At 38.6% G+C, this 14,963-nt stretch overlaps 1 protein-coding gene and 1 non-coding gene across 2 annotated transcripts in view; one reads left to right on the top strand and one right to left on the bottom strand.

The window, feature by feature from the left end:
• The window catches only part of Ppp2r3a (protein phosphatase 2 regulatory subunit B''alpha), a 133,128-nt gene that overhangs the window by 20,357 nt on the left and 97,808 nt on the right, over positions 1 to 14,963 (top strand). The window lies entirely within an intron of this gene.
• On the bottom strand, positions 5,408 to 5,534 carry LOC115032005. Its single transcript, XR_003837654.1, has one exon. It is a non-coding gene; the product is annotated as a small nucleolar RNA SNORA24 (small nucleolar RNA).

Below are 14,963 nucleotides of genomic sequence, written 5' to 3'. Positions count from 1 at the left end.
AATGCATCCTGATCTGACCTGAGTATCTGACCTGTAGCAGCATCAAATGCTTGTTAACTTTAAAGCATAACCATTACTCTAGAGTGTCTAAAACTATTAACTGCCTATTCTTGTATAATGTCCGAGACAAATGTTTTTGATATTTCAGAATATATAATAATGGGGTTTGTGGTGTGATAGATGTTTAATCTAGGGTCTCACACATGCTAGGAAAATTGTCTACCACTGAGCTAGCTGTATCCCTAACTTTAGTATTTGTTTGCTGGAAACTAACTGTTTAATACCAAATTTGCTTTTAAAAAAATTATATATGGGGGAGGGTTCCCCCATGTTTCTGTGTCCACCGTGTGCACACTTCATGCCTATAAAGGCCAGAAGAGGGGCATCAGATTGCCTAGAATTGCACTTACAGACCAATAGTGTGAACCACTATATAAGTGCTGGCAAGTGAACCCAGGCTCACACTGGAAGAGCAGCCACTGCTCTTAACCACTCAGCTATCTCTTCAGCCCTTCAAATTTTCTTTCTGGAGGCAGTAGCTTTATAAATGGTATGCATTAAAAATGAATTGTCAGTTCATTATGCTTCAAATAATATCCGATAAACACATTTTTTTCCTAATTCAAACCAAGAAAAGCAGTTTCTGCTTTTCTCTTATTCCCTGGACCCCAGAACCATTTTATATATTGTTTTCCCAAGAAGAGAAGCTGTGGTCTCAGTGAGGGGAAATGGCTTGACCACACTGGCAGATTGGGTTGGTACAGAAGCAGATGCTGTACAAGCAGCCCTACGTTTTCCAGCTTAACACAGAGAAGAGGGGTTATTCAGTTGCATCATTTCTCCCTGCTTCTATTCTTTCCAGTTACTCCCATATCCCTTACTACCTCTCAAATTCATAGAGGGAGGGAGGGAGGGAAGGAGAAAGAGAGGGAAGGAGAGGGAGAGGGGGAAATGAATGACAACCTGCTAAGTCAATTTAGTGTTTCTTATACGTATATGTGAATGTTTTCAGGACTGAGCACTTGGTACTGGATAACAAATGAGAGGCTCATCCTTGGGGAGACTAATTCTTCCTCTCTCACAAGTCATCACTTGCCTGGGGTTCTTTTTTTTTTTTTTTCTTTAACTATTTTTATTTCATGTGCACTTGTGTTTTGCCTGCATGTATGTTTGTGATAGGCTGTCAGATCACCTGAATTTGTAGTTACAGTTGTGAGCTGCCATGTGGGACTGAGAATAGAGCCTAGGTCCTCTGGTAGGTAAAGTCAGAGTTTAAGCCATCTCTCCAGGTCCTTGCCTGTAGTTCTTTGTCTAGGGGTGGGGCTATGCAAGACCTCCCCCTTTCGGTTAGCAAGTCTACTGATGGTAAGTATAAGTTTTGGTGGCATATACCTTTAATTCCAGCATCAGGGAGGCAGAAACAGGCTGATCTTTGTGAGTTCAAGACCAGCTTGGTCTTAATAGCAAGTTCCAGGACTGCCAGGGCTACATGGAGAGTACTTATCTTAAACAGTAACAAAAGAATAGTAAAATAAAACAAGAGAAAGATTTTAAGCACCTCCTACCTCATGTTTATTCAAATTATTTCATCTATTGAAATATTCTTATAATAAACTTTATATTTTCTTCATTGAAACATTTTTTTAAACTCAAAGTATTATTTGTTTATACTTATATATATATTTTCTTAGAACATAAGAAAATCTCTTATGAAATGATTTCTCTTTTTCAGTTTATTTTCTCAACTATTTAAAACTGAATGCAGTAAATAAAATATTCCAGGCCTCTTCCCCTGTTTCCCCTACTAAGTAGTTCTATAGTACCTGTTCTCTATTCTTCCAAACTGTTGTCTTGGAAGCAGTTTCCATCCTGAGTCATCAGCCAAAATCCCCTCTGTTTTCCAGGCAAAGCAATAGTTTCATTATTTTTAAATGACTCATTACTTCTGAGTCATCATACCTCTGGACTCTCTAAAATAAAGAGTTTTAAGGAACACCCTTTATTCTACAGTTCTCTTCAGACCCTTTAAATGACTTATTTTGAGTGACATGGAAATTCACCCAGTTCCACTGTTTTCAATCTGTTGTTCATTTCTTCTTGAACCCTTTCACTGACCGAGATAAACAATGGAATGTCTTTACCTCATATTCTCTGCTCCAGATGTTTCCTGAAGTGGAACAATATGTGTAATACCTTTTTCTGTTTTCCATCATTACATTATGGTTCTTAAGGTTTTACTAATGTCCCAGATTTCTTTATGAAATAAAGCAGAAACATCCATAAAAGGTAAAGCTCTAAAAATCCTTTTAATTTCTATAACTTGTTTCCAATGTTATTTGAATATTTCATATAAAGTATCAATTCTAAATTTTTTTAAATGACAAATTTTACTTTTATCTGGGTCTACTCCTTGGAGTCATTCACTATCAACTTTTTCTTTACTATTTTAATTTATCTCCATATTTCTAAGTGTTTCCTGGCTACTAATTCATCACGTGTTAATTTTAAATGTTCACTTTGAACTTCAGCTCTCACCCTTTCGCGACATTAACAAAATAATAAAGGTTATATGTTCACAGTAGATACAGGAAATATATTTGACAAATTTAGATACACATAACAGTATATATGGTTACTTAGTTTTTGTTGTTTGTTGTTGTTTGCTTGTTTGTTTCATCAAATCACCAACATAACTCAATGAGGGAAAAATACATCTTTTTTAATGGTAATAGGATAAGACTTCTTGGCCTTGTGTACTAGCCAAGCATTGTACTAAGTTGCACATCTAGCCACGGGGATCAATATTTGGAACAAATGATGTTGACTGATTGTTAAACTTGACCGTATTAAAAAATTAATTACATAAAAGTTAGGTCAGGGGCTGGAGAGATAGCTCAGCAGTTAAGCTTGCTGGCTGCTCTTCCAAAGGACGAGCACCCATATGGTAGCTCACAACTGTCTATATCTCCAGTACCGGGGATCTGATACCATCAAACACGTACAAGTTACATAAAATAAAAATAAATTTAAAAAAATGGCCAAAGCACCTGCAGTGTCTATGAAAAGAAACTGCGGCCACATGCTCCAGCCCAAGGCTGCAGGCACCTTGCTGTGGACTCGTCAGCATCCTGAGTCCACACTACCGTGGGGCCATAAACAAGATAAAACAGCTTCTTAAAGACAAGTTGGCATTTGAGTTAGGGGCAGTAACAGCCTCTCTTATAGCCTGGTGTAGACAAAGACAAGGAGAATCTGATGGAGGAAGTTAAGATAGTTGGAGAACTTTCCAGAGAGAAATAGAAAAAGGGAAAAAGTTGTCTGTCTGGAAGGAATTCTTAAAGAGACAAGTGAAAAGGAGAGTGACTTTCCAGACTCTGGAAGAGACTAACAAGGGGGATGGTATATCTTCAGATCTCAAGAGGTCAGAATGTCAGCTCACAGCTCCATGGGACTTACCTGGTCCTACTGTCATTGATGTGGACACTTCAGTACCAGAAATTGACTGGAAGCTCAAAGGGAAACCAGGGCAGTTTGGGATTTCTGACCAGGTCCTGTGCGTGAAGATTCTAGGGAGAGACCTGGGCCAGAAACACAGCTAGCTCTTCTGGGGTCTCCCCTCTGCACAGCCAGCCCATTGTAGCCACTCTCCTGATCCCTGTGTCCCCAGTCCAGAGTTGTCCTCATGTTACATGCATACCCTGAGTAACTTCTTAGAGCTGCATCTCCCTGTGCCTGCATCTCTCTGTTGACTGTGTTCACACTTTATCCAGTCACCATCTTTGGATGTTCAGAAGGTACCTTCCCATATAATATACCACAGTAACCATGAAGCCCTTTTTATCTTTTCTATGCCCTCCTTGTTTTAGAGCTCATGCTCTTCCTGTTTTCTGCTATGCTTCCCTCCCATTGCCTCATGAACTGTGAATATCCTAGGAATCATTATGGATTATTCGGCATCATTCTCCTGATGCCTGCACCAAGGGGAAAATGTTTTATGAAGGAATTAGAGCAATAGCATTTATTGTACAGTTCCTGCATCCAAGGTGTTCTAGCCTAGCAGGAGTGAGATACCCTAATCTTAATCCCAGCACTGAAAAAAGTAGGAAACAGCATAAATATATTTTATTAAGTATTTGGGTAAACAAAAAGTAGTGTGATACTACTCATCAACAATAAGGGATGCTTAGTCCTACATAATAATGTGAAATACTAAGAGAAGCTAGTCTATATACTTATCCATTATTTCTTACACTGTGTCTCAAATAGTAAACTGCTGGGTTTAAAGATGTACATACTTGTGCACATGTACTTAAAAAAAAAAACTTACTCTTTCTGAATTTCACATCATGCACCCCAATCCCCATCCTTTGGTATCCGCCCTCTGCCCTTGCAATGCCTCCCCCCCCAACCCCCCACATACGCACATACATACACATGCAAGAGAAAAGAAAGAAAGGAACAAAATTTTAAAAACTCTTGCTGTGGAAGCAAGCTTCAGTGTGTCTCAGCATACCATTTTGTCCAAATATCTTTATTTGCAAATGTTCATTACAATGAGTCCTTGGTCTGTTTCAAGTCCTCTGGCTTCTGCTACACTGTCAATACTGATTGGATCCTCACCAGGACTCCTCTGGAATATCCTGTTGTTACTCTGTGTCACAGAGGTCCTGCAGCTTTGGTTCTGCAGGGCCTGCCCCTTCATGTTCTCCAGCAGTTCACAGATGGGGTAGATGTTGGAATGGGCCAACTCAAAGCCCTGGATCTGGGCCTGGAAGATAGCTGAGTTGATTAGCCCACCAACTTTCTTGTACCCACAACACCTGACCAGCTCTCCTGCACTGCTGCCCCGTCTCCCTAACTCAGCCAATAGGTAGGACCAGCTCTCCTATTCTCATCTCCTCTGGGGCCAGCTCACTCCCCCATCCCCCACCCCTACCTCTGCCCCTGCCACTAGTGCCATCTCTACTGTGCTGCCCATGCATGATGGGGTGCCTGCTCTCCTGAGTGCTGCAGCCAATGAGGGGCAGGACCAGCTCTGCTCAGCCCTTCAGCATCAACATTGTCTCAGGCAACAGCCCAGCCCAGAGATGTCCACATACACATGTACTTTTAAAGGTTTTTAGATTCCTAGAACTAATCTCTCTTCCAGAAAGCTGACAAATGAATACTTCTATGATCAGAGTGAGAGAGGGATTAGCATTCTACATGTTGATTTGGTAGAGCTAGATACATTGTGTTAATCTTTACTTCCTTGATCACTGATGAGCCTGGGCATTTTTTCATTTACTTATGAGGCATCTATTTATTGTCCATTAGTAAAGAACTATATTTTTCCTAGAAACAGTTGAATAATAGTTTAGAAAAGTATGCCTAATAACCCAGCATCACACAGGATTTTAACAGTGAAGAATATTGTTTGTGAAGGTCAGAATCTGATGCCAACTGAATGGTGGAAGTTTTGTCAATAAACAAGAATACGCTCTTCCATGACTAAGAAAGTAAAATATTCTTAAGTGACAAACGTAACATTGGAAAAGAGATCTTCATTTGTCGGGGTTTCTGGTTGAGATGTGTGGCTTCAGAAAGTATTATGAGGTGCTTCAGGGCAGGAGGGATAACACAGTTTCCTATCTTGAATGTATTGGTAGTTACAGAAAAAAGGGAGTAGGTATGTGGCAAACTGATGACAGTTCTGTAGCTCACAGTAGTGGTATCACTTTCCTGGTGTGGGTCACTGGTACAGTAAAGTGCACCATTCTTACTGGGGAGACTGGGCAGGTGTCACAGGGACTCCATGTACTACCTTTCCAACTTCTGTATGGATAACCCACTTCTTTCATTATCCTAGCCACATTTGACGTATCCTCATATGGCAACCTACAGCCACATCAGCAAGCGTAGGATAATATGCATTAACTTAGGAAGTTTTCTTGAATAATATATATTCTTTGATTTATTTCAAATTCTAGTATAACATGAATTCTTTCATGTTACTTTATTAACCAATTGTTTGATTATTCAGGCCTAAGGAAAACATTTTGTGTATTTCTGAAATTTCACAGGAAAAAAAAATTGTTGTTGTGTTGTACTGGTTAAAGAATTAATTTGACATGTTTTAATATATATCAGGTATTTAAATTTTCCAGTACTCATATATTTTATTAATATAAATTCATTATAATATTAGAAAACAGTCCTGAAATATCCTGTATAGTTAGTTATCCGATAGCTTCTCAACGTTATTAGTTACTTCCCCCTGTATCCTTATTTAGCATTCTTTAAAATCTTAGCTCGAGAGCTAGGTACTGCACACCTATAATCCCAGCACTTGGGAGGTTGAAGCTAGCTTAAGCTATATAGTACCAGGCCATCCAGGGTTATATAGTCAGAACCTTTCTCAGTTCCCCTCAAAAGTAAACATTAGGTTTCTAAAAAGGTATAACTTCTTCATGCTTGACACTATTTCTTTTAAAATTTCATTTCTATTTATGTGTATGCATGTGACCGTGTGAGCATATGCCATGTATGTATAGGTGTTCCCAGAGGCCAATAGAGGGCATCATATCCTCTAGAACTAGGGTTACAGGCAGCTGTGAGCTGTCTGATGTGGTTGCTGGAACTGAACTCAGGTTCTCTGGAAGAACAGCAAGTGCTCTTAACCACTGAGTTATTTTGTCCAGACTTAATGCTATTTCTGTACTTTGTGTTTGGGTTGTTCTGCTGCATGTCTTTTTTAAAGGTAATTTCTTCCATTGCTGTGTTTAACTTTTGTTCCTAACACATTTTATGGTTGGGCTACTTTATAGTTTTACTTGATTACTGAACACATCTGTACTGTGGAACTTCTTTTTTTTTTTTTTTTTTAACATTTTCCTAAATTTTATTATTTAAATGCATTTTATACATTAAACGTATTAATAATACATAAAAATTTTGTTCAGCTTTTATATTCATATCCTTTCATACCCCAAAATATAATTAACGAATATTTAATACTATACATAACTGAGGAGGACCCTATATCTAATGTTGAATACTAAATTGTTTCAAAACATACAAAATATTCTTTGGTAATTAAGCATAAAATATTAAAAAAAGAATCATTAAGAAATATATTCAAAAGCCCTTATATGATACCACCTGACATAGTGAGAGAATATTTAAAACTCATTATATATCTATATACATTGTCTAACAATCAGTTTACTTAAAAAGATTGTCAGTGTTTCTAGGAGAGAAATTATTTTATCAGTAAGTATATTTTAAAAATTTCAGAATAGCAAAAACTCTTTGAAGTTACTCCTGGGCATACACCCAGAAGATGCTTCAACATGTAATAAGGACACATGCTCCACTATGTTCATAGCAGCCTTATTTATAATAGCCAGAAGATGGAAAGAACCCAGATGTCCCTCAACAGAAGAATGGATACAGAAATGTGGTACATTTACACAATGGAATACTACTAAGCTATTAAAACAATTGAATTTATGAAATTCTTAGGCAGATGGATGGATCTAGAGGATATCATCCTGAGTGAGGTAACCCAATCACAAAAGAACACACATGATATGTACTCACTGATAAGTGGATATTAGTCCAGAAGCTCAGAATACCCAAGATACATTTCACAAACCACATGAAACTCAAGAAGGAAGACCAAAGTGTGGCTACTTCGAACCTTCCTAGAAGAGGAAACAAAACACCCATGGAAGGAGTTACAGAGACAAAGTGTGGAGTAGAGACTGAAGAAATGCCCATCCAGAGGTTGACCCACCTGGGGAATCCATTCCATATACAATCACCAAACCCAGACACTGTTGTGGATGCCAACAAGCTCTTGCTGACAGGAGCCTGATATAGCTGTCTCCTAAGAAGCTCTGCCAGGGCCTGACAAATACAGAAGTGGGTGATCACAGTCATCCATTGGACTGAGCATAGAGTCCCCAGTGAAGGAGCTAGAGAAAGGACTGAAGGAGTTGAAGGGTTTTGCAGCCCCATAGGAGGAACAACAATATGAACTAATCAGTACCCCCAGAGCTCCCAGGGACTAAACCACCAACCAAAGAGTACACATGGTAGGACTCATGGCTCTAGCTGCATTTGTAGCAGAGGATGGCCTAGTCAGACGTCAATGGGAGGAGAGGCCCTTGCTCCTGTGAAGACTCTATGCCCAGTATGGGGGAATGCCAGGGCCAGGAAGCAGGAGTTGGTGGGTTGGTGAGTAGGGGGAGGGGGGATGTCTTTCAGAGGGGAAACCAGGAAGTGGGATAACATTTGAAATGTAAATAAAGAAGATATCCAATAAAAAAAAAATCCAAAACACAAAAGGAAACAAAATTCTGTCCTCCAGGGGCACTGTATATATGTAGTTCATAGACATACATGCATATGGGCAAAACACTTAAACATATAAAATACAAGTAGACTTTTTTAAAGAAGAAAACAAATGTTGCTGAGGCTGCCAGGAAAAGAAACACTTGAATAATACTAGTATGGACAGAAATCATTATAAAGATTTCTCAAAATACTAAAACTGGACCTTCCATATGGGCCAGCTATACTACTTCTGGGCATATATCCAATGAAATAGAGAATGAAAGTCAGCATACCACAGATATGTGTGCATTCTCATGCTTGTTGAGAGCTTAGTCTCAGTATGCAAGTTTTAGGATCATCATTGTGCCCAACAATAGGTGGATAGTTAAAGTCTGGTGTGTGCGTGTGTATCTATCTATCTACATATATGTGTGTGTGTGTGTGTGTGTGTGTGTGTGTGTGTGTGTGTGTATATATATATATATATATATATAGAGAGAGAGAGAGAGAGAGAGAGACAGAGAGAGAGAGACAGAGAGAGAAAGGGAAAGGGAAAGGGAAAGGGAGGAGAATCCGGCCATCAGGAAGAGGGGTGAGAGTCCAGCTCAGCAGTACAACATTTGTTTGACATATGTAATGCCCTATGTCCAATTTCCAACACTGAAACAAAACAACAAAATTTTAAAAATAAATAAATAATGCAAAAAAGAAAATTCTAATTTCAAGCACAGTGAGAAAAATTATCAATAATATTTCCATGATGTTTGTAGAACATGATTTTAATATTTTTCAACTTTTAATATTCAACAAACAGAATAATTATTTTAAAATATATTTTCTTGTTATATTTCCCTTTTCGTTTCTGATTTTTTAATTTGGATACTGTCTTTGTGCCCTCTGGTTAGTCTGGCTAAGGGTTTATCTATCTTGTTGATTTTTCTCAAAGAACTAGGTCCTGGTTGATTCTTTGTATAATTCCTTTTGTTTATATTTGGTTGATTTCAGTCCTGAGCTTGATCACTTCCCGCTTCTTTTTTGTTCTAGAGCTTTCAAGTGTACTGTCAAGCTGCTAGTGTAAGCTCTCTCCACTTTCTTTTTGGAGGCACTTAGAGGTATGAGTTTTCCTCTTAGGAATGCTTTCATTGTGTCCCATAAGTTTTGGTATGATGTGTCATTTTCATTAAATTCTAAAAAGCCTTTAATTTCTTTCTTTATTTCTTCCTTGACCAAGTAATCATTGAGTAGAGTGTTGTTCAGCTTCCATGTATGTGTGTGCTTTCCGTTGCTTTGGTTGGTATTTAAAACCAGCCTTGTCCATGGTGATCTGATAGGGTGCATGGGATTATTTCAGTCTTTTTGTATCTGTTGAGGCCTGTTTTGTGATGGTCGGTTTTGGAGAAGGTACCATGAGGTGCTGAGAAGAACCTCATATATCCTTTTTGCTTTAGGATGAAATGTTCTGTAAATATCTGTTAGACCCATTTGGCTCTTAACTTCGGTAAGTTTCACTGTGTCTCTGTTTAGTTTCTTTTCCGTGATCTGGCCATTGCTGAGAGTGGGATGTTGAAGTCTCCCACTATTATTGTGTGGGGTGTGATGTGTGCTGTGAGATTTAGTAAAGTTTTTTTATGAATTGGGTTCCCTTGCATTTGGAGCATAGATGGTCAAAATTGAGAGTTCGTCTTGGTAGATTTTTCCTTTGACCTGTATGATGTGTCCTTCTGTATCTTTTTTGATAACTTGGTTGAAAGTTGATTTTGTTCAGTATTAGAATGGCTACTCCAGCTTGTTTCTTGGGACCATTTGCTTGGAAAATTGTTTTCCTACCTTTCACTGTGAGGTAATATTGGTCTTTGTCACTAAGGTGTGTTTCCTGTATGCAGCAAAATGCCGGGTCCTGTTTATGTATCCAGTCTGTTAGCCCATGTCTTTTTATTGGGGAATTGAATCCATTGATGTTAAGAGATATTAAATAATAGTGATTGTTACTTCCTGTTACGTTTGTTGTTAGAAGTAGAATTATGTTTGTGTGGTTATCTTCTTTTGGGTTTGTTGAAAGATTGCTTTCTTGCTTTTTCTAGGGTATAGTTTCCCTCCTTGTGTTGGTATTTTCCATCTATTATCATTTGTAGGGCTAGATTTATGAAAAGATATTGTGTAAATTTGTCATGGAATAACTTGTTTTCTCTGTCTAGGGTAATTGAGAGGTTTGTTGGGTATAGTAGCCTGGACTGGCATTTATGTTTTCTTAGGGTCTGTATGACATCTGCGCAGGATCTTCTAGCTTTCATAGACTCTGGTAAGAAGTCTGGTGTAATTCTGATAGGTCTGCCTTTATATGTTACTTGACCTTTTTCCCTTACTGCTTTTAATATTCTTTGCATCCTTTGTTTAGTGCATTTGGTGTTTTGATTATTATGTAATGGGAGGAATTTATTTTCTGGTCCAGTCTATTTGGAGTTCTGTAGGCTTCTTATATGTTCATAGATATCTCTTTCTTTTTAAAAAAAAAAAAAAGATTTATTTATTTGTTACATGTAAGTACACTGTAGCTGTCTTCAGACACACCAGAAGAGGGAGTCAGATCTTGTTAAGGATGGTTGTGAGCCACCATGTGGTTGCTGGGATTTGAACTAAGGACCTTTGGAAGAGCAGTCGGGTGCTCTTACCTGCTGAGCCATCTCACCAGCCCGATATCTCTTTCTTTAGGTTAGGGAAATTTCTTCTATAATTTTGTTGAAGATATTTACTGGCCCTTTAAGTTGGGAATCTTTGCTCTCTTCTATACCTATTATCCTTAAGTTTCATCTTCTCATTGTGTCCTGGATTTCCTGGATGTTTTGGGTTAGGAGCATTTTGCTTTTTGCATTTTCTTTTACTGTTGTGACGATGTTTTCTATGGTATCTTCTGCACCTGAGATTCCTTCTTCTATCTCTCATATTCTGTTGGTGGTGCTTGCATCTATGACTCCTGTTCTCTTTCCTAGGTTTTCTAAGTCCAGGGTTGTCTCCCTATGTGATTTCTTTATTGTTTCTAGTTCCATTTTTAGATCTTGGATGGTTTTGCTCATTTCCTTCACCTGTATTTGGTTGTATTTTCCTGTAATTCTTTAAGGGATTTTTGTGTTTTCTCTTTAAGGGCTTCTACTGTTTACCTGTGTGCGCCTGTATTTCTTTAAGGGAGTTATTTATGTTCTCATTAAGTCCTGTATCATCATCATGAAGTTATTTCAGATCTGAATCTTGCTTTTCCAGTGTAATGGTATATCCAGGACTTGCTATGGTGGGGAAATTGGGTTCTGTACTGGCTAGTTTTGTGTCAAATTGACACAGGCTGCAGTTACCACAGAGAAAGGAGCTTCAGTTGGGAAAATGCCTCCACGAGATCCAGCTGTAAGGCATTTTCTCAATTAGTGATCAAGGGGGGAGGTCCCCTTGTAGGTGGTGCTATCTCTAGGCTGGTAGTCTTGGTTCTATAAGAGAGCAGGCTGAGCAAGCCAGGGGAAGCAAGCCAGTAAAGAACATCCCTCCATGGCCTCTGCATAAGCTCCTGCTCCCTGACCTGCTTGAGTTCCAGTCCTGACTTCTTTCTGTTATGAACAGCAATGTGGAAATGTAAGCTAAATAAACCCTTTCCTCCCCAACTTGTTTCTTGGTCATGATGTTTGTGCAGGAATAGAAACCCTGACTTAAGACAGGTTCTGATGATGCCAGGTAATGCTTGGTTTCTGTTGCTTATGTTCTTATGCTTGCCTCCTTCCATCTGATTATCTCTGGTGATACCTGCCTTCACTATATCTGACTGGAGCTTTTCTGTCCTGTGATCCTGGCTGTGACAGAACTTCTCAGAGTTCAGCTATCTCTGGGATCCTGTGATTCTGGGATCCTGTAATCCTGTGATCCTGGGTGTGTCTGAGCTGCTGGGAGTCAGGCTGCCTCTGGGACCCTGAGATCCTGGTATGACCAAGCTCCTGGGATCCTGGAATCCTGGGATCCTAGGTGTGTTAGAGCACCTGGGAGTGGAGCCTCTGTTGTGGGACTGGCCACAGAGTTCACACACAAGGTCTGTTCAGGTCACAGGCCCAGACTGGAAGGAACCCATGCCACTGGTTGGACGGAGTTCCTGGGTGCCTGGGTCCCACTGGTCCCAGTTACTTCCCGTGTTGGGGCAGATGTTATGTCCTCCTCACCTCTGACTGTTGAGCTTCTTTCTGCATCAGCTTCATCCAGTCTGAATGTACCTAGTTTTAGGTAAGCCACCTGAAAATTTGAAAACAAACAGGTTGAGGGTGAGGCAATAGTTAGTTCAAACTCCATTCACATAGCAACTAAATTCAGACATAGGAACAAAAGTAGGGTTAGGAAGCTGGGTATAATGGTATAATCCCAGCACTTGAGAGGCAGAGGCAGGAGAATTGCTGCAGGTTGGAAGCCAGCTAGGAATACATAGTGATACCTATTCACATCCACCTGAAGAGAAAGGTGATAGAATATTAGAATTAACATTTATATTTGGTTGGGAAAATCTAAGTATTATGATAATATCAGTGTTGCTTCCAAATCATGTTTATTACATTTGTATTCAAATTTTAAGAAAATTATTATTAAAACTGACAGTTCAACAGTTTATCTAGAATACAATCAAAGAACATTCAGAGGATATTAAAAATTAAGGATATGGGTTGTATCTCAAGTTAACAGACCTTTGATAGTACTGGTATAAACACAGTGACCTTAGATCCAAAGAACCATCAGTTAATATTGTAGTCACTATGAAATTTTAACACAAGAAATATTTCTTTCAGGGCATGGTAGTGAATGTCTACAATCCTAAAACACAGGAGACAAAGGCAGGCAAGTCACCAGTTTGAAGCCAGACTCGTTAGACTCTGTCTCCAAACAATTATTCTTTTACATTAATCATTTCTGTAGTTGCTAAATTCCCAATACCTAAATATGTAACAGATAATAATAGATTGCCTTCCATAAATAAACAAATGAAGTAAATATAATAGTTTTTAGGATCAAAGAAATATAATATGAACACACTTTTATTTTTAAATAGGTAAAGATTTTTATTATTAAAATGCCAGTAGTACTGGGCATGATGGCACACACCTTTAATACCAGTACTCAGGAGGCAGAAGCAGGTGGATTTCTATAGATTCAATGCAAACCTGGTCTACATAGCATGTTTCACGCTAGCCATGGCTACATAGTGACGCCTGTCCCAAACCATCAACCAATGATAGTGATGAGTCAGTGAGACTTATAGTCTCCTATAATTATGATTATAATTCTGCTATAATTTTTTTTTACTATCATTGCCTTGATGCACTGTTCTTGATTCATCCATATTACGCATTCTGTGGTTCAGCAAAGATTGGCTATACCTTTGAAATAGATACATCTAAACATCTGCTACACTGTTACTATCTTGGTCCTAACTTCCCAGCATTGCAATCCTGTTTATTTCCCTGTTTCTTTTCTTGTCTTCTATGTGCCTGAAAGCAGCAGTCAAAATCATCGGTTTAAAATGTGACTCTCTATGGGTGATATCTCAGTGCACTCACAGTTAAACTCAGTTCCATTATAGAGATCTATGGCTCATGCATGGTTAGAATCCTCCTTTCCTTTATGACCTTATCTCTGATACTATTCTTGCTTTCTCTGCTCCAGTCTCATTAATCTCCTTATCCTTGTAGTAAATCAAGTAGGTTTCTACCTCAGGACCTTTGCACTTAAGATTTATCTGCCTGACATGATTTATCTGATAATACCTGTTTGGCCCACTCCCTTTCTTTTTACAGATCTTTGTTCAGATGTCATTAAAGTTACCTCTGACTTCTATTGTTAAATACCTTTCTTTTTGTCTGAGTCCTTACCGTGCTTCATTTGTCTCAATAACACATAGCTATTGAATTATATGCTTATTTACGTTTTACCGGTTTTTCTAACTACATTTTCACCTCAGTAAGAGCAAAGCCGTGACTTCATTCACCACTAAAAGCCACTGCTAGCACTTAGAGCAGGGCAGAGTAGGCATTCTGTGGCTTGTGATTAAATGAATATATTGACAGAACATTTTTGGAAATCAACTACTACAGATTTTACAAGCTGGGTTGGGTTTTTTTTTTAAGTAATGATGATTAAAGAAATCTTAAGAATATGTTATTTTTAAAAAAGGAAGAGATGTACATGAATATGGTCCAAAAAAATATGGGACCAAGAACAGTAATGAAGGTTTTGTTTTTCTGTATGTAAGTACCTAGAAGTTAATAGAAGAATAATTTCCAACTTTAGAGAAACATTCAAAATTAGGACCAGTCCCCGAGTGTTGGCAGTCTTTGAGAAGAGGTTCGGTTGATGGAAGCAGACAGTAGATGCAGTGGAGTAGTAAGAACTGTGGGGATAGGTGGCTTAGAAACATGTCAAGCGACCTGGAAGTGAATCCGAAGGCTATTCTGTTTGTTTGTTTTTCTGTTGTTTTTCTCTAGCTCTGGCTGTCCTGAAACTTGCTCTGTAGATCAGGCTGACCTCGAACTCAGAGATTCACTTAAGTCTGCTTCCTAAATGCTTAGATTAAAGGGATGTGTCACTACTGCCCAGCTAGAAGACTATTGTTGATACACAAGCCATAAGGA

The sequence above is a fragment of the Mus caroli genome, chromosome 9 (assembly GCF_900094665.2).
Source record: "Mus caroli chromosome 9, CAROLI_EIJ_v1.1, whole genome shotgun sequence".
In the NCBI taxonomy this organism is placed as follows: domain Eukaryota; kingdom Metazoa; phylum Chordata; class Mammalia; order Rodentia; family Muridae; genus Mus; species Mus caroli.
The sequence above is the reverse complement of the archived record's forward strand: the minus strand, read 5'-3'. Positions and strand labels throughout refer to the sequence as shown.